Source organism: Lonchura striata, chromosome 1 (genome assembly GCF_046129695.1).
Source record: "Lonchura striata isolate bLonStr1 chromosome 1, bLonStr1.mat, whole genome shotgun sequence".
NCBI lineage: Eukaryota > Metazoa > Chordata > Aves > Passeriformes > Estrildidae > Lonchura > Lonchura striata.
This window is the reverse complement of record NC_134603.1, coordinates 66538237-66560371: the sequence shown is the minus strand read 5'-3', so window position 1 is coordinate 66560371 and position 22135 is coordinate 66538237. Positions and strand designations below refer to the sequence as shown.

The window sequence follows — 22135 nt, the reverse complement described above, 5'->3', positions numbered from 1 at the left end:
TCTTTCCTACTGAGTACCGTTGTCTCTTGGAGGGGGTTATTTTGTCTTCCTGGCATGAAAATGAACAGAGCCAGCATGACTTTAGACCTTGTGTCATCAGGACCTGCTTCACATTCTAGTGGAGTCTTAACTGTGTAAACTTGTATGGTAGTCAATAGTTTAAATGTAGTTGCACACAGTAGGCAAAAATTATTGGTTTGGCTTTTTTCTTGGTAAAAAGTAGAATTCTAATGAATAATGAAGGCTTGTTTGAGAGTTGATGTGAGCATCTGTGGCTTTGGGTGATCTATTAAATGTCAGAAAATATTCAGTGTTGTATAAAGTAAAGTAGAAAAGTGAATGGTTTACTTTTAACAGAAAGATCTGTAGTCTAATCTAGCATAGGACTAATTTATAATATAAATGCATTTATTTCTTAATGAATTTAAAGATGATGTCTTCCTGTTCATACTCATCATGCTAATAAAATATGTTTCGGGAGACAGAACACCTGTAAGCATGGAAGTAGACTGAAGACATGTTGTATTTGTTGCTTTTAATCATGTCAGCTTGGAGGAAGAATCCGCAGAAAGAGATCTAACAGGAATATTTACAGCCACACAGATGACAATACAAACCCATGGGCTTTGACTCAGGCAAGTGTGATATCCAGGAAAATCACTTTTTCTTACTGGAGAAGAAAAAAAATGCATTAAAAAGTGTAATTTAATCCATGTCATAGTTATAGAAAGGTGTTTTTTATATGGAGAACCACTGATGTATTCCCTTACAGACAGTATACATCACTGTAAGCCACCCTGCCTGTTTTATTTTGTGTATCTCTCTATACAGATACCTCCTATTCTAATTTAATTCCAAGAAACTGAAGTTCCATGAAGGGATTTGTTACGGGTGTGATGATTTCAGACTTTATAAGTGAGCCACGGTGATTTTAAAAGATGATATAAACTCTCAAATACATCAAATGTCTCATTGGATGAAAGATTAGGATGAGCTTGATTTTATATGGATTATCTTTAAATGCTGAAATTAATTTTCATATTGTCTAAAGGGGCGCAGAGATCTGGGTTTGCCTTTGTGAATCGGAAGGCTGAGGCTGACTCTCACATGGTGTCTGAATGGGAAACTGGATTTTTTTGACTTTGGATAGAGCCCGCATTTCTCTAAGATATACGCCTTCGTCCATTTGGAAACTTTTCCCAGACACAGTTTGAAGACTTCTACCATTTGTCAGGAGTTTCTGAGTGCTAAACAAAGATTGCCAGGGGGGCAGCACTGTACCTTGTAGTGTTTCACAGGTGGGGTGTGGGTCTCTGTCTTGGCCTTTTGCTGCATGTGTGCCTAGGCAGCAGCGAGCCCCAGCGTAACCTCTGCTTGGAAACTCTCCTGAAGCCACAATAGCTGGCACTGGACCCACTTCCCACTGCCTCTTCAAATCTGTGGATGGCTGAGAATGCCTGCATGGGACCTAGCCATGCTTCCCACAAAAAGACAAAACATCAGTTCCCATTTCTAGTCAAGATTAAATGACAACATCACATGCAGCTACAAAAGGAGAGTATCCAGGAGGGAGTATGTGATCTGTCCTCCCACGTCAATTCTCTGCTGCTAGATCAAAGCTACCAGGAACTTAAAGGGGCAGGTCCAGGGAAAACTTAATCCCCCACTTATTAGTGCTTGCCATTCAGTGGTAAGTTTTGTGATAGCTGCCCCAGTTCTTTGAGTCACACAGCTTGGTGAGAAGTGTTTTCTTAAATGTTAATTTCTAGAAAAAAAAAAAAAAAAGGCCTGAAGACATGACCAAAATCCTCCTTTGTCAATGAGAAGTAAAAAGAAAAAAAAAGGGCCAAACTTGTTGTTTTAAGCAGCACATTTTAAGCTTTTCTATGATTCAGCTCGTGGGGTTTTTTAAGTGTAGCTGTGACAACAGTGCCTTACAATTTTGCAGTACAGTATAACGATGCTTCCTACTGCCATCAATACCTCTTCACTTTGCTAATTCTTTCTACTCCTCCATTTCCATCTTCCTGGGGTTACTCCAGTCCCCATCTCCCGCCTTTATTGCCTTTCTCAGACTTACCTCCCTTTCCACCCCCTCCCCGTGCACCTTCTGGTCATGCAGGTACCCAGTGAGCATCAGAAGTGTTTTAGCTCCTTGGTTCCATTCTTATCCCTTCCATCAGTGGCATTTTTTCACCCCAGGCTTCTGGTAGCTTTAAGGGACACAATCATTCAGAGCTTGCTGCCTCCACCTGTTGGAGGACAATTTTGGTGCTGAGGTCCATAGGGCTCCCTGGCACTTCTGTAGCAGCTGAGGTTTGCTACCACAGGAGGTGTGCAGCTGCAGCTAGAGGTATCAGAGGGTCACAACTTGATCTTCTCAAGGTGAAAGCAAGGGAGGCAGGTGCACAAGGAAACTTCTATCCATGGTGTCCCCTGAAAAAAAACTAAACTCCTCTGCAGGGCAATTCAAAACAGAAAATTAACTCCATGCTTGCTCCTTTTCCAAGGCCAAAGTTGCCTTTTCTGAATAATGCTTTTCTTAACACACTGTTTTCTTGAATTTAATGGGACTCGGTGTGTGAGTTGACCTGGACAACCATTAGCAAACACATAGAAAAGCTACACCTGCAAGGAGCAATTTCAGGGAGGGCTGTGATGCAGCTCCACAGGCTGCTCTGGCTCAGAGCAGAGGAGAACTGGCAGCAAAGAATGAAGGTTTTATTTGTACACTAGTTTCAGGTGTAAATAACAACTGCTTCATGCAAACCCTTCTGTTCATAAAGCTTCTCACTTGACAATGGAGCCATTTAGCAATCACTAAACCCTGATGAAGTGCAGATGCTCATTTTTTATTCTGAAAAGATATATATATGTGTTACCTTTTGATAACTTAGTGTTGCTACCAACATCTGTCACCAACATTGGCTTGAAATAACTATTCTGACCCACTTCTCTCCCCTGCTATACACATTCTCAGTCCTATTGAATTTTCGTGTAACTGCGGGCTGTGTTGGCTTGTAGCACTGGAATAACTGTGAGTCAAGTGTGAAAATGTGCCCATGCCCAGCAGGTGACAATCACATGTGCCACTGGGTACAGCTGTACAGGAAAACAAGCTCTCTGTGTAACTGCTGCAGGAGAGTGTCTGATGGTAGCCAGGTGTAAGTCCCAGAGGTTGCTGAGACAAGGTGTTGATCATCTTCAGTTCCCAGGAATTGCTTTTCCTGGTGAGATCAGGAGGATTCATTCCCCACGAGGCTGTGCCCCTTGTAGTACCCAGTCCTTTCCCCTCAAACCTCTTCTTTGTAATTCTTGTAAATGCTCTCTGGATGAATAAGCCCTGCAGGACTTAATGGTGCTATTATGGTTGGCAGGAGTTTGCATTTCCTTAATGCTTGCAAAAAGTGCCACCTCCACTAAGGCCCCTTAAGGTGTTCCTGTCTCCAACTGATGCTAAATACACCATTTTGAGTTCTTATGACCCTCTTAAAAATACAGTTTACCTCCTGAGCAATTTCCACAAGTATCCAGGACTCACCAGAGATAAATTCCCATGGGCAGCATGAAGCGTTGGAAGCACAGATGCAGAGTTGCTTGCAAATCTAGCTCAGAGCAAAACATAAGAAGCCCGGAAAGAAGATGCCCAGGCTCTGCAGATGTATGCCCATGCTTACAGACATTTCCAAATGATACCAGAACCAGGCACGGGCTACATGAATGACTGTGGGAGAATGAGAGCAACTTGGCTGAGTGTGGGGACCCCTAATTCCAGCTTCCAATTCAGTCAGCTTTGGAAAAGGATCTGAGCCCACCTCCATAGCAAGCCATCTCACTCCCCAGCCTATTTGAGAATGTCCAGCTCAGGCTGATTCATACCATCTTCCTTTGAGCACAGAGGAAAAGCTTGCCAGAGCATTTCTACTTTCCCAGAGAGTGAGATGGTTATTAATTGGCTTCTATTTCCAGCTGTCCCAGAGAAGCAGAGGGAGAGTCTGGGCTCGTTTAGCTCTAAGCAGCAGGATTTTGAGGACCCTTCCCCATGGCACCTCACTCTCCCCTGCATTAAGGGTTTAGCCCAGAGCTTCGCTTTCCCACACACTGGCTGTTCATGTAGGAGTTGGACTCAGTGGTCCTTGTGAGTCCCCTCCAACTCAGAATATTCTCTAATTCTGTTCCTATGTCTGTGTGTGATCAGTGGCCATGGAGTGGAGGCCTGCTCAGACAACAGTGCTAGAGGCTCATTCAGAAAACCCTCACAGTGAGAGGTCATTACCAGCCTTCTTCCCTCCTGCTTTCTCCTCCTGGCCCTGCTCCCAAAGCCATTTGCTATTCCCAGGCTGCTGTTGTCCCTGCAGCAAAATCTGCATGATGCACCTGAGCACTTCTCAGGCGAGGGTGGCTTCTTGTAAACTGTGGTGTTTAAGCTGTGGTGCAAGCACCAGCACGGGTGAGGAGTGGGTGCCCCATACCCTTGTGTTGGTTCTGCGAAGGTGAATGTCTGGCTGGGCTTGGATGGGGGGAGATACCATCTTACAGGAATGCAATCTTAAACAAGTGAATTGGAGGTAAAGCCCTACATATCTCTCAGGTTTAAGCTTAAAGCTCTTTACAGGCTCCTGAGAAACAAATTTCATGGTGCTGTTGGCAAGTTTTATAGGTAAGTGTTTAATCCTTGTTCTGTTAATAAGGCAGCTAAGGCACAATGTTTTCCTCAGTCAAATAATGTAGCATCAACCCATGTAAAATGTCTCCAGCAGGGTCTTGTCTGCACCTCTGGGCATGACACACACAGAGCAGGACACCTGTGAAGCTAGGGAGGTGCAAAGCCTTCAGGGATCACAGAAAGTCTTGCAGATTTTGTTTGGCATGGGGTGCATTCAGGAGTGATCTGCCTGTGGCCACAGCACATTCCATGTAACTCTGTCTGAGAGCCATGGCCAGAACTCTGGTGTCTGAGCCCTCCCTGCCTCTGCACTTGGGTTGGACTCTGCTTCCCGGGGCACAAACAAGGGAGCTCAACAGGCTGCACCATTTCCCTAAGGACCAAAAAAAGTGAATGCTGGAAATGCTCTTTTTTGAAACATTAGTACTTGACAGCTCCTGCCAAGCATTAGCAGGCCAGTAAAATCTCTCTACATAAATTGTGTTGTAATTAGTGTGATTTGTTTAATGTCACCTTGTCTGGCTGTCTGAGAAACTGTCTCAAAATATGAAAACACTGTGCTTCTCTGCTGAGAGACTGGACTCTGACTTCACTACGACATTTTTATTTCTCACCTTTTTTTTACCATGGCCTTTTCAAGTCACTCAAACTGGAGAGCCTAAGCTAAGGTAGGTAAGAATTCCCAGATGAGGAAAATAAGACGTAGTAACAACAAACATAAAATTTTCTTGATAAAAGTAATGCAATAATAATTAATGGATGTTGTATTTCATTGGCAGGACAACACAACAAAAACATTCTGATTGCCCAAAATACCTTGTCTGGGTGCAAATAAGCCATTTTAGGGGAAGCAATAGAGAGGTGAGAGGAGAAAGTAATTTGCTTGCTGGAAAGGTGTGTTAGGGTCTGACCTTTCTTTGCCGTGTCCCTCAGCTCCTGTGCTGGTCCCCTGAGCTGCACACCCAGGTCTGAAGGGCCAGCACAAGTGAATAATGGCAACTTTTCCACCAGGTGGCAACAAGGAGAGTAACAGGAAAGCAGCTGAGGGGCACTGGAAAGTCTAGAGAGGAACTGGGTAGCAGCACTGTGGCTTCCCTATGGGCTCCAATACATTAAAAAAGCCCCCAGCTTGAATGTGGTCCCATCCATCAGAGCCCAGAAAAAGCTCATGAGAGACACAACAAGAGGAATAACTGCCAGGTCTTAGCCTTGGTTGTTGAAGCCTGATAAAATAGCTCTTATCTTTCCCATCCCATGAGTCTCACCAGCAATCTGAGGAACAGAAGGAAAGAAAGAAAAAAAAAAAGCCTGGGGAGCCTTTTCAAGCATGAGAAGTATCGTGGGATAAGAAAGGTGCAGAAGGAGCATTGGATGCCCAGCTTAGCAACAGCATTTTTCAACTTTAATCTCACTTCCACATGTTTTGCTTTTATTCCAGCTAATTTAACAAATGTCTTAAAATTCACAACACAAACTGAATTTGATTAAATCTAGCTTGGTTCATATGATAAAGCACTGCAGTTAGAATGCAGCTAGAAAAATACATTATGCTAGGACAAATAAGTACGGTTAACTTCAATAAGAGCTGAGGTAAATTGCTTTTTGCATGAGATGTGCAATTTTACCTCAGTAGAGCTTTAATCAAAGTAAAATATTATAGGACAAGGGGAAGAAACCCAACCCTTACAATGTAATATTTTGTCTACCAACCATTCAGTAACATTTTGGTTTAAGTTGGTAAATAAAGCCTAGGCTACACATTATCTGTCCCTAGTTAGTATGTAAACAATTAAGGCAATATCTGGCTATGAAATAATTTATAACAGATAAAAAAAAAACCCTGGAGATGTGTATGAAAATTATCCATCAGAAGCTTGTCTGCCACCAAAAATTTTACTGAAAGGGGAAGAATGAAATTAAGTACAAGTATTTAAATGGAGTTTGCAATTCACACTTATGTGCATATTTTCACAGCCACATGAAAAAGAATGTAAATTAAGCATAGCAAATAAATTGGATAAAAAGTATTAACCTTGCATTTGTGAGAAGGAATGTTGCTGTTTTCTCTTCAGTAGTCCATAGCTGATATTATGTTATCCATAATTATTACGTGGATATTTTGTGGATATAATACAGATGCTTCAAATTCCCACTTAGAGCGCATTGCAGCCTGCCTTCCCTCTGGGGAGGACCTGCCCTTTCTCGAGGGGGCTGACACTGGTGTGCTGCTGCCATTCCCTGTTTGCCTGGATGGATTCCTGTTGTGGGAGGGCATGATCACCTGCTACCCCTTTCTCACAGGACCATGGCTGGAGCTGTACCTCCAGTTAGGACACAGCAGGAAGCTGGGGTAGCTGGGAAAAACTATGATTTTTGATGCTGGGAAAAACCTTGATTTTTGATTCCACCTGGGACTAAAACCCCTGTAGCAGGATGGGAAGACACTGACAAACAGCTTCCAACAAAGCCTGAAAAGGTTTTAGCTCTCCCATATTTCTGCATGTCACAGGAATATACTGCCTAGCATGCAGTATACATGGGAGACACACTCCCCAAGGGGACAGCTGATCATATTAAAAGTGGATGACACACCAGTCACAGCCTTCTCTGTTCACTGCAAGGCTCTTTTGGCTCACACACCCCCTCTTTGCAGGTTTCCCCGCAGCTTGCCAGCTGGGCAGCCAGTGTAACCGTAGAGCAGGAAACAGCACTGGAGGGTAGGAGTCATCAAAGCTCATGCTGGTGAATCATCAAACTGCAGGCTTCTGAGACAAAAAACAAAACAAAACAAAACAAAAAAACCTCCATCTACACATCTGTCTGCCATGCAGAAAATGTAGGGAAGTGTGCTGATAGTTCATGATCTGATGATCTGTATTGTGCTGCCCATAAGCTTCTTGACTGCATAGGGAGAACAAAACCCACTGCAAACCTGAACCTGAGCAGTGGCTGTGCAAGGATGAGAGGGGCCTGCTGCCTTTATCATGTTGGTCAGAGTAACTCCGTGGCCCCCCATCCTGTAATCCAACTGAGAGAGGGCATGGAAGTTGTGTTTAAGCCACCAATTCAGAGAGGATCTGCACGGATGATGATTTAGCAACCTGGAGAGCCACCAGCAGTGCCTCAAGAGAACTAGTAAGGCAGTTCTCACCACCCTGTCAGCTGAAGTAAGAATAGACTAAAGCAAATGTGTAAAGCCTTGATTACAGTCAAATGTTTGGTAGAGGCAAGATAAGGGTTCATTAGCTAGCAGGCAATCTGGGCAGTCTAGCACTAAGGACCACATACAGTCATTTCTCAGAGACAGAAAGGATTTGTTTGTCTCACCATTCAACATGCTTTTTTTTGCTGAGTATCCCACCAAAACCATTTTCATGTTTGAATTTTATGAGAATCTTAGCTTCTGGGAGGCAAGAAGAAGGAGGGACATTACACCCTTAAGTGTCTGCAAGTACAAAATTGTTCTGCAGAGAAACTAATTCTGGGATGATGGAAAGGTGCTGTGTGCCCTCAGGTGTCCTTTGCACTCAGTGCAGAGCTCAAGGGAGACCTGTGCATGGCACTCTAACTTTGAACACCAAGCTTTGATCCTGATGCAAACCTGCTTTGGCTGTGGGACAGGAGAGCAGAGAAGAGAAGCAGGAACTTCCTTCTGGAGGCGTTCCACAGCTGACAGGTCTCAGTCCTGTGTTGGGACACTTGGCCAGGCAGAAATTGCAGCTGGTCGGGTAAAGGACATGAAGATGTGAACAAGCTGGTCCCTCTCACCACAGACAGAGGTCCTCAAGAGATAATTTAAACCTGGGCTTGCACACTTGCTAACAGACTACTGAATCTCCCTTATGGCTGGCCCTGGAAAGAAAAGGGGAAGGGAAAAGTGACCAACCAGCCCCTTTGCAGAGGCCAGTGAACAGTTCAAGTTGCCTTTTACTGGTCTCCAAAGCTGTGGGAACCCCAGAAGCCAAACCCATTCCAGGGGAAGCCTCAGATGACAGCGTAGCCCATCTGAGAAGGTATGGGAGCACCAGAGGGAAATACAGACAATTTCTGCTTTGGAAGAGGCTCTGTCCCTCCTTTGGGATGATCCTAGTGTCTCTTTGGATGACCACATGCTTTCTGATTTCACAGGGAGACTTGGATCAGTTCTCAAGAGGAAAATGGCTTGGTAAAGGCTGAGATACAACTACTTTTTCCTGCCTTCTACTCTTCCCTGTGTCCTCATTCCTGGCACATTGCAAAGCACAGCCCCGGTCTCCATATGCCAGAAGCCCAGTACAGAGGGGATACAGCAGCTGTGGGAAAAGCAGGGTCTACTGCTGCTCCCAGGACAGGCTGAGCACTTCTGACTGATCGTGGCTGTGTGGGCATGGCCTCTGCTACCCTAACCTGGCCATGGCTTATCCTGAGGTAGAAATGCCTTCAATGCCAAAGGAAATGTTTTCACACGAGGATTTGGACTTATGCTATAACAACCCACCTTGCTTCTCCTATTTTTGGAGACTAAGTGAAGCATGTGCATCTGACTCCAGCTGAAATTCAGCAAATTCTACTTCTTCAGAAAATGCATCTTTGCAACTACAGGATAATTTTTAATCCACAAGATCTAATAACACATATATTGCTTAGGTCAAGACTAGGAGGTCTTGAGGACAGACATGAGTGCTCCCTTCTGCGTAGCATCTCCTCTTTCTCCTCAGCTGTCTTCCTTCAACAAAGGATCTACCACCTCCATCTCTTCAGTATCTACCAAATTTTTCCACTCCATGATTTTAGCTATGATTTATTCACATCCTTCCTATTAGACCCAGAGAAAATATTTTTCTCTCTCCAGCCCCTCAGTTTTATTAGTGCACAAATATGTTGGTTGCACAGAGGCCCGCACATGATGGGATTTCACCCGGCCAGATCAGAATCTACCTCCTCTTGACTGCACACATATCACTGCCTCAAAATTCAGTACTTCATGTAATTCTGATTCTGACAGAAAAGGCTACACTGAAATCTCATCTGGGCTTGTTAGTGATATATTAACTTAAAATACCCTGCTTTAAAGAAGGCTAGTGAAGCAAAGCAAGAAAAACTCAAATCTTCTACTGAAAGCCAGGCCTTTCAAGGGAGAATGAGCTGTTTGTGTAATTGGAGCATTTTCAGTCCAAGGGAGACAGATACTGTGTATTTCAACAAAGCCAAAATATTTATGGTTTATGTAGTCTTAATAGTTCATGTTTGAGTAAATGTAGCTAGTGCTACAGTCTGAAGCCACATTGGTAAAAAATCACTCACCTCATGTTGTCTATTACCAGGTCCTTGCTGCAGCCTCCAAACAGTTTAAACTATGCTGGCTGTAAAAGAACTTAGAAAATGTTCCCAGTGCAGGCAAGCTTGAAGAAGAAACCAGTTTATTGCAATTCATGTAAGTGAAAAATACATGACATTAAGTTGGTTCCCAGAAGCGTTGATAAATGAATAATGGATAAACAATGTCAGTGACCCCCTGTCACTGCGGCGCAAAACTGAGGCACAAAAAAAGAACAGCAGTGGCTGAAGGTTTCATTCAGCCTGGTGGGAAACTTCCCAATAGAAGGAGTCCCAGACAGAGAGGTATCTGGCACTGCTTTATATGGAGATTACTTTCCCCATGACCACTCATTTCGCTATAAATTTCTTCTGCTCTGTGGATTTACACACTAAAAATATGTAATAGGGAAGGAATATAAACTCTCTCTTTGTGGTATCGCTGGCTCACATATTGCAGCTCAGCAGTCATGGACAGCATCCAGCATTAACGCTCAAAGGGACCTGCCATATTTATGACTTTTCCAGACTCACAAGAGCAAGAAAGGCTGGCAGAGAGTGACTGAAGCACAGCTGAATGAAATGCATAGCATAAAGAGGGCAAAATATAAAATATTTTTAGAGTCTGAATTCATAGAGAAATGAGATCCATGCAATGCAACTTGTCTGGGCAAGGATGTGTGTGTGGCAGGTTGCTCTTTCCACAAACCCCACACCACAGTTTGAGTCTGCTCAGCTGCTGCCAATGACTTTTAAGAGGAGAATGCCAACAGTCTTGGAGACAATTCAGTTGTTCCATCATGGATGGAAACAGATGCTTATGCCTAATAAGCTTATGCTTATTAGTCTTATGGAAAGGCTAACAAACTCACCATCATTAGGCGTCTGACTACAAAAAGAGGGTAAAGGTTTTTAAAATTGCACTCACTTGTCCTGTAGTCCACAAAGCTTCCCCTCCATGGCTTAAACAGGCTGAAAAATATCCCTGTGTGTGTTTCAAACATATTTACCAGCTTCTCCAGGAAAAAGAAAAAATTGATGTGCAGGTCACCTGAGAAGAGGTGGCTACAGTCAGAGTCTTATTCTTCTGCCAGATTCTGATTCCTCTGGAACCATGTGCACATGCAGTTGCTCCTCTGTGGAGGCCAGCCTGCCATCACCCAGCCCAGGCTTTGCTGAGGGCACAGTGTGTGCTGATGCTTGTGAATTCCACATGCAATATGGAGAGGGTCCTTGAATTTATAGTGTCTGTTCAGGCTTCTGAGTAAGCAGAGAAAGTGAAGGGAAAAGAGCATTTGGAAGGTTTTCCAAGCTGTGTTCTGCCACACAAGGAATGATTTTTTTTTTCCCCACAAATATAACTGGCAAAATTTGATTTGGGGAGGAGGGAGAAGTTCAAAAGTATATAGTCAGACATTGTTTTACAAGATCAACAATTTTATACATATCCAAATGGAACTGTTTCCATTAAGAAGATCCCCAAATATACTGTTTTCCACAGTAGGCAAAGAAATCCTAATAATTAATCCAATTACATCAAAGACAGCCCATTACCTGTGTTTATAATTAATGTGATCCTGGTGAAGCAGTGATGAGTGGATTTTTACTGATTCTTATTGCAAACAATAGTGGTACCCAGGTTTTTGCACTGACACTCATAACACATTGGAAGTGAGAGAAAATTGCAAAACAGTGGCTAATACCAAATGCCTCCATCCAGAGAAAGCTGTGAACTTACTGTCTGATGTTCAGAGGTGAAAAAGCACCAACAGTTTCCATTTCATCACTTTTAAAATCAAATCACTTGTTCAGGTGCTGCTGTGATTGAAAATACCAGTGTTTGCTTCAGAAATGTTCAGGCTCTCACCTCTGTGAAGAATATCCAGGACTAGGAAAGAAGTTTTGGCCTACACTGCATCTGAATGAAGTGGAGCTCACACTGTGGTACTGATTATTTCAGGTCTGTGGAATTGAAAAAAGCTCTCTCTCGCCACACGCGGTATCAGCTTTCACTCAAAACCCTCCCAAACAGTAAAAACTTTTGACTTGATTGCAGCCGCTAAAGCAGGATTAAATGTGTAACCAGTGTATGAACTGCGATCCCTTTGACTCTAAAGAGAGCCTCGAGCAATGATTCAAAACTACATGAACTTTCAACTTCAGTTCACTCAAGGCCATGGGGTCTTCAGTTGTAAGCTGGGTTTTCCAATCTTTTTTTTTTCTTTTTCTTTTCCTTTGCTACAGAGTTCATTATTTTGCAGAGGATGGGTCTTTCTTCCCTGCAGGGATCTATCTATCACTGCTGACTCTCTGCGTCTTCTCCACATGGAAGAAGTAATTGGATTGTATTTTCTGCACACGACCAAGACAGCAGGGAAACCCACAGCTGTAAGCTAGAGAACCAAGCTGTCTAGAGAGTAAGTACCTGATGCCTAAGAAAAAGAAATGTCTAGCCACAAGATCTTTCCTTTCTTTCCATGGAGGAGCTGAGACATGCTGAACTGCATTCACCAGACTGCTCAGGAAGGTGAGCTCTTCAAGGAGCAGTACAAAACAGAAACACCCAAATAATCCCTACAAAAATGCAGCCCAGGGGCATTATATCATGTGTCTATACAAAACAATAAGTATGCTGTGGGATGCTAACTGTACAGGACATTTCATAAAGTTATAGTGCAATTATTGCAAAATCCAGTGGATTTTTTACACTGCCAGGGCCTCCATGTGCTGATGTATATGATTATGCAGGAACAACTGCAAGACCTCAGCCCAGACAAAAAGGCAAAAAAAGTGCTCTTATTTCATATATTTCCAGATTGTGTTATATTTATTATTACTACAATGCTGCAGAATTCTATGTCGTAGACTTTCTTTTTTTTCATACACCAAAATCCTAACATGATTCTATTTGGGGAAAGTGATGGGATTGCCAAGGCTTTATGCTGTTAGTCTTTAGGAGTTTAGTAGATGTATTACTTTCCTTCAAATGAATGCCTGCTTGTCATTGTCAGCCTTCTAATGTTCGTCGCCCCCCCACACCTCCTTAGAGCCAAGCCTAAAAAAAGAATCTCTTTGGAGCTTGATGTGTTGCTTGTAGCTATGTTAGAGGAACTGTACTATTCTGGGAATGTTCAGGCTCCTCCAAACAGCTCTTCCAGCAGTAACACCGTGCATGGTTTTCATCTCAGCCTTAAGGACTTTCACTGGTCTCCTATCAAGCCTCACCAGCCAAATCCCAAATGCCACAGGGAATGAACTGCACTATACCAGAACATTACCCCCAAACTTGCGCTCATCATCATCATCATTAACATCAGGTTTCCCATGCAGGATGATTTGTGCATTTCTCTCCAAGAAATATTTTATCAACCTTGACTGGAATAAAAGCAGTGACACAGGACGAATACTGTCTGCTATTATTTTCCACTTACAAAGAACACAAATCTGCATGATGAGCCAAATTCTCCCATTGCAAAGATTATTTGTTACATGAACTAGCTAAAACAGCAGAAAGAACCCATTCCTGGAATTTATGAGGAAAAAATTTTTCTTTAGAGCAGCAAAACACCACAATTGCCCCACTCAGCACATTAGCACTTACAGTAGTGATGGCAGTTGCAAAAATGTGGGGGAGTATATGATTAAATCAGTATTTCTTAAATAGTTTTGGAGTATGCAAGCCGATATTTTGGAACAATAATAGAGAACAATGTTCTGAGCTCTCAGAGTTTCTGAGGGGGCAGATTCAAAGGTCTTGCATCACTTAATGCCTCCCAGTGTCCAGATTAATGGAAGAGGGGCAACACAACAGGGTGTTGTACTTGCAAGCTGGATGAGTTATGATTTGTTTTCTTTTTTCTTTTTTTTTCTTTTTCAAGAAAAATACATAATTTAAATGGTGCTGTCATGGAATACTAAAATTACACAGTGCCATACACAGATTTCTTATGAATAAGAAGAGCTGGTGCATATATGCATGCAGGTATTTGTGTTGTAATTTAAAACATAACATCACCGCAAGCTAAACAAGTTTAGAAAACTTCTCTGAGAGAAATTCTTTACCTCAGGAAGAGGATCCACGATAATGAAAATCAATGTGACAGACAGAAATAGCATTTAAACCTTTACTAGCAAGATATGACACATCAAAGGAGTTAAATTGATCTTCCAGCCTTCTGTCCCAAATATTGCTGCTGCAAGATGAGCCTCCCTTTCTTTGTGCTGACAGCTACACAATGCTCCTGTCCCCATCAGTGTACATTGCATGCTGTCTTTGCCACCACCCTCTCTCCATCACCAGACATCTGAGCAACAGTCAAAGATTTGGATTAACAGGAGCAGAGTTTTGCATGGGCAAAAATGCTGTGAAATCAATGAAACCCGAGAAATGTGGACCCCTTAGCTTGTGAGCAGCCACAGACACTGGAATATCAGTAAGCAGCATGACTGAGGCTAAACTTGGTATCATAACAAAGCGTGGGTCTAAATAAAAGCTGCCTTAAACTCCTTGGAGGTTTGCTGCTTCTACATGAGGACTTGTCGGAGAGTAGCTCTCCTACAGAAACAGCCATACCAAATATAGCGTGCTGGAGTAAATGCAGGAGGCAATGCTGGAAGAACACTAAAACTGTTTGTTTTCTTGCTTTCTTTTCTTTTCATGGATGCTGTATCTTAAGGCATTTGTGTATTTGCCCCTCTAGCTCTGTGATTCCCTCAGTTATTGATACAACACAGCCATTTTCAGAAGCCCCAAATCTTTCTAAAGGCCATATTTTGGGTTGAGAGACTCTGTCGTGTTGAGAGACTCTGGTGAGCAAGCTGCTCTCTCCAGATGTCTGTCAGCCACCAGAGAGCCGGATCGTGTCACCTTTTCTGCTGGTCTGCCACTGTTCAGTTGCATAGTTAGCTTGGATTCAGCTGTGTATTTACAGGCAGCAAGGTGCAGCTAGGACAGCAAGCAGCCAGACACAATAAGACAGACATTTGCCCACTTTACCACAATGGCGTCTTTTTATAGAATGGTGGAATGGCTTGGCTTGGGAAAGACCTTAAAGATTATCTGATTCAAACACCCAGGGGCATCAACTGGTTCCATGGGTGGGACACCTTCCACTAGATCATTTTCTGGCAACTTCCCTGCTGCCCCTTCTCTCCTGCTCTGTTCAGGATGCCGTGTGTTCCTCATGTAGCTGTTGTGACCTGCAGGAAATTTGCAAGCATGTCAAGCTGAAGGACCTGCAAAGACAGCAAAGCAGTGACCTTACCTGGAAGCCTAGGTACACCAAAGGCAAAGCTCTCCTGGTTCAAAGAATCCCAGATTTTCACCTGTGGGTTTCAATGCACAGCAGGCAGTAGCACTTATGGGAAGTTTCATTCTTTGGGCCATTTTATTCCACACAGTCTTCCTCCTCTTCATCTTCTTTTAAAATTTTTTTTTTTTAGTTTGGAGTTGTTCAAACTTCAGCACACAAAGCAGGATGTAGTGAGGCCCTTGTATGTCAGTACAAAACCCTTTCTAGAAAAGGTTTTGATTGAAGCCAGGCCAGTTCTCCCCTGCCCCAGTCCAACACTCTTTCAGCTCCCCTGAGGAGTGGCCTTGCAGGAAAACTCTGCAAGCTGCCAAGTCCGGTGCAGCTCCGTGGCAAGTCAGAATAAAACACAGCCACGCCTCTAAATCCCCCTCTGGGCTGTGAGAGTGTCCCAGCACTTTTGTGTCAGTGCAGAGTACATGTCCACAGCAAAGTGTGGGTCTTGCTTGCTATGGGGAGGGGCAGAAACTGAGTGATACCTTCCCTAGTGACCTGTGCTATAACACACCCCTGTGGGTGCCAAAGGGAGGTTAGCCTAGATAAAAGAAAGGCTTTGGACTGCTACAAAATAGGAGATGTCCTAGGAGAGGGTACATGCCTCTGAATGACAGATGAGCTATCTATGGCCACTAGCATGGAGGAGATCACCTGACACTTCAAACACTCAGCAATCTCATCTATAAGCCCACGCCTTTTCATTTTAAAATTAAAATAATATTCCAAATAATTGGAGTACACTCATGCTTGGAAACAGTAGAACACATATAATCTTTTCGATTTCAGTGCTAGAAAAAAGAAGGGGACAAAGCGCCAGGAATTTTTGTTTCTTAGCTGAACCCTTGTAGATTGACTTTTGGTCCAGAGTGGGGTTTTTTTGTGTGACCCAGTGGTAAATTTCTGAACAAAGAGTTTTGTGATACAGAGACAATTCTTGTAAGAAGCTTTTAACTCTAGATGTGCAGGAGGTCATTTTGAAAACTTCTGGTGTCTTTTCTTCTCACAGCAGTGCTTGCAAATGGATTGAAATCTTCCTCAGGGATTTCTGTAACAAAGTGGGTAAAAATTTAAGTGCTTTGTAATCTCTATGGGAAGAGATAGTATCAGGTAGAGTAGGTAATTTGAATTACTTAGAGCAATAATGCTTTTGAAAGCCTTACTTCACTCTTGTGAAAACTAGTTGGTAGCAAAATTACATTCCAAAAGCTTTTCTGCATACTCCCCTAATGAACTTCTGATTTACATGCAGTTTGTAGATATGACTTCTTTCTCCTAATGTCATTTTCTTCCTTTTATTCAAGGCAGATTTCTGGTTTAGGGGGAAATATTATGTAGCGTGTATAGCCGCTGTGGAGGAATTATTGCAAATACCTCATTTGTAATCCTTTTGTTCTTCCACTCTGAAACCTCACGTCTCACTTCTCCATGGAGGAGAGGATATTGTGTTTGACTTATTACAAAGCCTAAAGCGTTCTTAGGATTAACTGCGGCTAATCACTAAAAATATGTCTTCTCCTTTTAGAACTGTTGTGACTCTTCAGCATGGGAAAAATTCTTCCTACTTCAAAATCTGTTTTACATCTAATTTTTGTTTCCCTCCCAAAGGCTGGGCCTGGGCCTCACCAGCATGCTTAATGTCATCAGGACTAAGGACATGAGGAGAATGAGGTATCCCTACCCAGCAGTGACACTATGCCAGTACAAAGATCAAAACCCAAAGTGACTGCACCTCAGACAAAGGAGGAGAAAGGGAAGTTGTTGAGGTCACCACAGAGATGTCTGATTTACAATTCCACCAAGGTACATATGTTGTGTCACAGCTCCGTCTCTTCTCCCCAGTGCCTGTGGAGGCATCTTTCAGCATGACACATCCCATCTTTGACTCACCAGGTAAGACTGGGATATCAGTATGAAAATTAGGCAAATATTGACTTCTTTTGACATAGAATAACTTTGTTGTACCAATGAAACAATATATTTATGTAATGTTTTCAGCTTACACATAACTATGGGCTGGAATTAGTAGGTTTTTGAAAGATAGTGCTGAAGAAAGTGATGTCAGATACTGTCAGTGCTGGGGTTTAGAAAACCAACCGCTAATCTAGTGTTTTCCAATAAGCCACCCTGATTTGCAGCATGAAATAAAAGTTGTCTCCAAAAGTAAGTGAAATAAACTTGTACTTCAAGGCATAATAAAGCTTCATGAGAGGTTGGGGTAGGAACAATATCCCTTTTTGACGCATTACTTTATAACTGGGGAATGTGAAACTTCTTGCATCATTCTCTGAATGATCTAGTCCAGGCCCTTTTAGATACTAGGTAAGTAATTTTTAAAATTTATAGATTCTCCAACTTCTTTCAATTGAAATATAAGTTTTCAAGGGTATTTTACATAGGTCAATTGCTATCTAGACACCAAGAACTTAATTTCCTCAGTCACATTTCATGATTGGATTAGAGGGAGTTCACAGATGCCCAGGGACTGATGAACCACCTGAGGAAAACCATGAAACAACTTAGACCAGGAATCAGATTCTGTCTGACAGTTTTCTAACACCTGATGTGCTTAAATCAATGCTTGATTTTTGCTTGTTTTTTTTTTTTTAATTGCAGAAGACATGCTTCAATTCAGCTATAAAATAGGAACTTAAGGAAAGAGCTTGAAAGTCTGTGGCAACTGATGTATGACACAATTGTGAAGTTTAATTCCATTCTGAAGACCAATGAGTAGACAAAGATTCCTATTTCTAAGAAAACAAAGACATAAATCTACAGCCACTTTGACAAACGATGTGTGGATTTCTCCTGGGAAACATGCAAAGAAGGACCACGCCAATGGAAAAGCTGTCCCAAGATTATGTCACCTACATGTATCATGAAGGAATTTTCTTCTTGGCTGCTCAAAGGAGGATTTTTAACATTTGCCTCCCATTTACTCCACAACATTTCATTGCTGGATAACTTGTACTTTTTCACACCATTTTAATTTGATGGCATGTACGAGTAATGCAGAGACCTTTCTTTCCTAAGGGAAATTAAGAAAATAATTCATTCTTTCACTCAGTAACTCAACTGAATTCAATTTGGGTTCATTATTTTAGGAAAGGTATTTACCTAGTTCTGTCAAATTAAAAAATGGAAAGAAAAATGCCAATAATACCGACCATTTTGTCATCACGATTCTTAGTTCTTTCATGCCATGCTTCCACCACAGAGACCTTAATTTTGCAAAGGGAAAAACTAACATGAAATCTTAGAAGGCATAAGTCACATTTGCAATTTCTGCATGTTACTAAATATTTACATACATTATGGGCATGGAACAAAACTTCAGCAAAGCAGTTTTCACATTTTTTTGTTTTTTGAGCTCATTTTTGAGCTCATTAAAAGGTTTTCATTTTAATTTTTTTCTTACATTTATTTAAATATATATTTGCCATAGGAATTGCATGCATAGAAAAAGGTGTAATAAAAAGGCAGGAGTATCAGCTGCATTATGTGTCCCTAAGAGACAGAGAAAAAACAATATTTGAAAATCTGTGGCACAGGGCCCTTCTGGCAGCTGCTGATCTCATTCCTATCCCTTACATGGGGTTGTTAACGCAAGGACGCATATGGGAATGGCTGAGGACTGGAGAGGCCACGACCAAAGTGAATATTGATTCTCTTTTTCCTTTGTGTGGCTGCCTGTGTAGAAAACATCGATCAGTAGTGCAGCCTGAGAGAAGGCTGAATGAATTAATGGAAGAGAGAACCTTCTCAGAACTACTGAATCCACAGAAAATCAGCCTGGCTTGGGATGCGTCTGGGCTGCAAGTGCTTTGCAGTAGAGAGGAGAGGCTGCTTGCAATTCTCCGGTCTCACGCTCCTCGTTCCAACATCAGCTCTAGGGCGTTAGCATTAGCTGTTCTTATTTCATTATGCTTTTATTTACTGTTGGCAGGAGAGAAGGATTGGAAGCTGCCCAGAGTACTGGCTGCAGCCACTGAGAGACCTCTCTTTCTTCAGGGCTGGCTGCAGCACAGAATTGACGGGTGCTGAGTAAATGTGTTTCATATCCAGAGAAAATTTTCCAGAGTGCCTAAATGGCTTGAAACTGCAGGTTCTGTTGGACAAGATCAAGTAACTTTCTTGGGAAGCTGCTTCCAGTTAACTTTCTCTCTTTTTGTCTCTCTCCCCGTGTTTGTGCATTTCAATTATGCAGAAATTTATCATTTAGCTCCACTTCCCTTTATTTAAGAAGGTAAGGAACAGTGAGCTTCAAAACTGAAACCTTTTAACTTCAAACATTCTGTTTCTGATAGAAAAACACGTATTTCTTTTTTAATTCTCAGTCATGTTAACTGGTAATGGTAACTTTGTACCCACAAGCCCAGAACACTAGATGGATAGACTGCAGCAAAACGAGTTACATGTTGTATTTAGAAACAAGTACCTGTAAAAAATTTACCTGTCTGCCAAGACTTGGAAAAATGAGAAAGCAAGTTCAGCTCAGTACACAGAGCAGTTCCTCACTGTCTGACTCTCCTCATGGCTGCTGGGAAACCTGGCATGTCAGGTAACACATGCTGAGCAAGAGCCAAAAAGCCCCTTGTTGCTTGTAAAAATCAAACAAGCTCCTTGTTGGAAAACAGCTCTTTTCAGAGGCAGTACAGCTGCAGATGATGCTGTAGCCACACTACTCAGCCAGAGTACCTACCATGGACCAGCTTTCAGCAGTGCCAGCAGGTAAGATGCATAACAAGGGATAATACCTTTATTATACCTCCATTGCACAAACAACACACACTAAAAGCAAACATTTACATGAAACAAGCAATGATGAAATATACCTGTTTAGCTGTCCACAGTCCACTAAGTCAGGAGAGCCCCTGGGTCAGCCTGCACTGCTTTGGCCTCCAATTCTTTCCTGACTCATCTGCAGCTCTGCTGTTTCATTTTGGGAGATCTCTCAGTTTTGGCTTTGCCCTGCCAGTAGCATCTGGTGCTGTTCTCTCCTGGCATGACTGGCTGCCCCTTCTGGAAGAAAAGAGATGATTTTTTGAGGCTGTGGTGATCTAGTGTGGCAGGTGTTACACGATCTCAGATAGGAGGTCTCAAGTAGCAGAGTCTCCTGTCTGTTCAAGAGTTTACAGGCTGAATGCCTTTGTAACCTCCTCCTGGGCTTGAGGGTGGCATCAGGTGCTGGGGCTCTTTCACACTGCAGGGTTTGTAACATCTGGCCAATGCCATGGGTTATAACAATAAATGACACCATGCACAACAAACATCTCCAGGGGTTTCTTTGACTTCAGTCTCTAATCATCCAGGGTTCCTGTGTTCCTTATCTGTCTATAATGCTTTAGAAAGTACAATCCTAGTGATTTTGACATTGAGGATTCATGTGAAGCTGGTGCAGAGGCTGGTAAGAGGCTGCCCTGACCCTCTGGGCCTGCGAGTGTCACATTCTCTCTGCATTTGAACCAAAAGTGGAGAGGGTATGGAAGGGTCAGACAGACATCCATATGACCCTGCTTTCCTCTGTGTCATGGGACTTTGTGCACAATTGGCAATTACAGATGTAGCCCTGAGACTCACACCAAGCTTCTGACCTGTTGTCACACACTATTTTATTCAGCATGTCATGTCCAACATGACTGTAATGTCTTCTGTCTTACTCACATTCAGCTCTGTCTCCTGCTTTTTTTAACTTCTCTCCCAGGAATTTATCTTAGGCAGACTTTTCTTCCATTATTCAGACTCAAATCACTTTTCACCACTGTTTTGTTCCACATCAAAGCATGTAGCCTCACCCCCTTTGCACTTAGGGCTCCCAAAAGCCTAGAAAACTGCTCTGAGGAGCTGGTCTCTGTGGAGCTGGGGCAATGAGCTGGGGTGGCTGTACACGTTCCTGTTATTCAAAGCAAACAGACCTGTCCACGCTGTTTCATTCCACCCCCCAGGGATTTGGCTGGGCTATCTCTCTGCCTGTTCACTGTTTTCCCTGTCTGAGAGTGTTTTCTGTGGGCAGTCATGCTTGGCCAGAGGATCTGCTCCATGGTTCTGCTCAGACAAGCCTGTCTCCCATGTGTTCAGCGTATGTTGTGTAAAGAGTGTCAGACCTTTGCTGGAACTACTGGGTGGCTGCCTAAGAGAGATGCTGGGAGTCAGCACAGGTACATCCTGCAGTGCCCACTGTGGGCAGTAGGCTGTAGTGATTGCCAGAGCCTCCCTTCTGGGCTGTACAGGTTTTGCAAACAACCCTTCTGTGTGGCACTCTGTGCAGCATATCCAGCTTGCTGTATTCCAGAGACATTGCTGGGCGCTACCCTCTCCTCACCTGAGAGCTGTGGAGGCCCAGTGACATGTACTATGCTTGCTTGAGAGCTCAGCAGTGACCTCTTTGTGATGCTGGCTGATCTCTCCAGGGCTGGATCTGTTTCTCTTAGTAATTTTGCTTGCATTCTGGAATCCCACAAGCAGCTCTTGCTTTTAATTAGGGGCACTATAATGTCTTCAAAGACATGTGTAGTGGCAGAGATCTTACATCTGAAACATAAGGCTCAATTACCTCATATTTTTATTTTCAGTTTTGAGCAAAATTACTGAGTCCCTCTACAATCTTATTCTGTCCAGGTCAAGTCTTCAAATAACTTTCTTGATGGTTCAATTGTTCCAAGAATTATTTTGAAAATAATAAGTGACTCTCTCAAGTCACTTCTTGTCCTTTTTATTCAGTGAGACAGTGAAAAGTTTTCCTTCCATGTTTTCTCACTCTTTCATGACCAACTCCATGTATCAATTTCCTGCTCACATGAACCCTTCAAACTGGCCTTTTGAGCTCTCAGTGATCTAAGTCCCTTCCTGCTTTATTCCCAGGCTGTCTTTC

At 42.8% G+C, this 22135-nt stretch overlaps 1 long non-coding RNA gene across 6 annotated transcripts in view; it reads left to right on the top strand.

Moving 5' to 3' along the window:
* LOC110469733 (uncharacterized) overlaps nt 1–22135 on the top strand; it is a 79289-nt gene that overhangs the window by 53821 nt on the left and 3333 nt on the right. For 4 of the 6 annotated variants that reach the window (XR_002465306.3, XR_013340373.1, XR_013340372.1 and 1 more), the window contains 3 exons: nt 12206–12378; nt 16873–17157; nt 17881–19995. This is a non-coding gene — a long non-coding RNA (uncharacterized LOC110469733). Of the gene's footprint in view, nt 1–12205; nt 12379–16872; nt 17158–17880; nt 20535–22135 lie in introns of those variants that run through there. The other 2 variants (XR_013340371.1, XR_013340374.1) reach the window with 2 other exon arrangements.